The 1,841-nt window shown below is 57.7% G+C and overlaps 1 long non-coding RNA gene across 1 annotated transcript in view; it reads left to right on the top strand.

The window, feature by feature from the left end:
• Nucleotides 1–514: 514 nt before the first annotated feature.
• LOC109317280 overlaps nt 515–1,841 on the top strand; it is a 3,741-nt gene continuing 2,414 nt past the window's right edge. Inside the window, exon 1 of the long non-coding RNA XR_002103016.1 lies at nt 515–681. This is a non-coding gene — a long non-coding RNA (uncharacterized LOC109317280). The remainder of the gene's footprint in view (nt 682–1,841) is intronic.

The following is a 1,841-nucleotide window of genomic DNA, read 5'->3' as shown; positions in this document are numbered from 1 at the left end:
TTTTGTGAGGATGCTGAATCCTTTGCTGAAAAGCGATTAGTGGGAGACGTCGCTTGTCTTTGCTGTCTTGGTGGACCGGCTGCCTGAAGCTTCAGCTGTGAATTGTGAAGCAGGTGGCCTTCAGGGGTCAACCCACAGTGGTTGCCACCAGAAGGAGAGCAGAGAACAAGAAAGGAGAGCAGGTGTGAGCTGGCCTGCTATTTAATAGACTAATTAAAATGGATCTGCCAGCCACCTCCTTGGTGCCTGGTGCCTTTCACCTTCAAGTTCATCCCTCCCCGCTGTGCTGTTTCTCCTCTCTCCTCTCCTGTCAGTTCATGTCCAAGTCTGTCTCGTTCCTCCCGTCATCTCCCCCTCATCTCCCCGCAGTCCCCTTTCATGTCCGCAGTGGTTCCCTTGCAACCGCTGCGTGCTGAGTGCCTATGAGCTGGTCGCCCAGGATGCTGAATCCCTTGCTGAAAAGGGAATAGTGGCAGACATCGTTTGACTTGGCTCTTGGGGACTCAAATGTCAGAAATGGGGCAGCAGCCTCAGGTGGCCGGTCCAGAATCACACGAAACAGGTCCCCTTTGATGGTCAATGCTCATCGCCCCTGGAAGGACAAGCAGACGAGACGGTAGGAGAGTAGGAGCGATCTGCCTGGGAGGGAAGAAAACCAGGCCAGCATAACAGGAGGCAAAGGTAAGAGAATTTCGATGAGGGGAGCATCCGGTCCTCGGGTTCCACCACTAAGCCGCTGGATGTGTGCTCTGCCTGTGTTCACTTAGAGCTGGTTTCGGTCTTTCTTCTTGCAGGCCTTGGAAGAACTGGAAGGAGAAGCCGATGGGGAAGCAGCAGGGAAGACGCGAGGTAGGAGAAAAGCCAGCCAGAGAACTGGGGTGCAAAGGAAAGGGACTCTGGACAGAGCAACCTCCCTGCCTTTAGGTCTCAATCATGTCTTAGCCACATTTTGGCTGCGTGAGGCTTTGGGCGAGCTCCCTGTATCAGCCCTTGATCCTGTTGCACTTCTGCAGCAGTCGGGTGCAAGGTGGACAGCCCCATAAGCAAGGCGCGTGTCACCGTTCCCTAATTTCTAACGGCCGTGGATCTGGTTGGTGGGCTTGCGCAGCGCAGCCACCCTGTAATTGGGGTCCAGGCCACCTGCCAGACGCGACTGCCAATGGTGCAGCCTCCTGTAAGCGGGGCGCGTGCTGCTTCTTACCGTGTCAGAATAAGAGACGATTTGAACATGTGTACTGCTGAACATGCTGTAAGTGGGAGGCCAGGTCTGCTGCCATAGCTATCCAGTTGGAGAGAGACCCCTGTAAGCAGGGGGGAGTCTCCTTCCGCTGGTGTCAGAGAGACGGGGCAGTCTGCAGCATTGTGCAGCAGGATGGCCTTGCAGACGGGAGCTGGCCTCGTGGGGTGACAGCAAACTAGAACCCGGGGCTGGGTTCAAGTCTCTGGTCTCCTCTTCGATCCCTGTGTCTGTCCCTCGTCCTGCATCAGTGCCTGGTATGCCACGTCCGGACCCCAGGGCCGCCCTGTACTGAGGGTGCGAGTCCCACGTCCCTTGGTGGAGGGCTAGGTTGTACAGAGCTGCGGACCCCCCTGTAAGCAGGGCGCAGGTCTCAATGAGTCTCTGGGGCTAGCTCTGTCCTTTGGCTGGCTGTGGGCCCTCCCTGTAAGCAGGGCTCTGGGCCTTCCCCTTTTGCCCCTTGTGGGCAGCCTGGCTAGCCAGACGGGCCGTGCCCCGTAACGAGGGTGCTGGTCTCGGCCGTCTTGCCCCCTGGGAGCGGAGGAGGATTGTGCAGCGTAAGGCTCGAGGAGAAGCGGTTTGCGGCATGGAGCTCCTTTCTGGC

The sequence above is a fragment of the Crocodylus porosus genome, unplaced genomic scaffold (assembly GCF_001723895.1).
Source record: "Crocodylus porosus isolate Cpor-Errol unplaced genomic scaffold, CroPor_comp1, whole genome shotgun sequence".
In the NCBI taxonomy this organism is placed as follows: Eukaryota; Metazoa; Chordata; order Crocodylia; family Crocodylidae; genus Crocodylus; species Crocodylus porosus.
The sequence above is the reverse complement of the archived record's forward strand: the minus strand, read 5'-3'. Positions and strand labels throughout refer to the sequence as shown.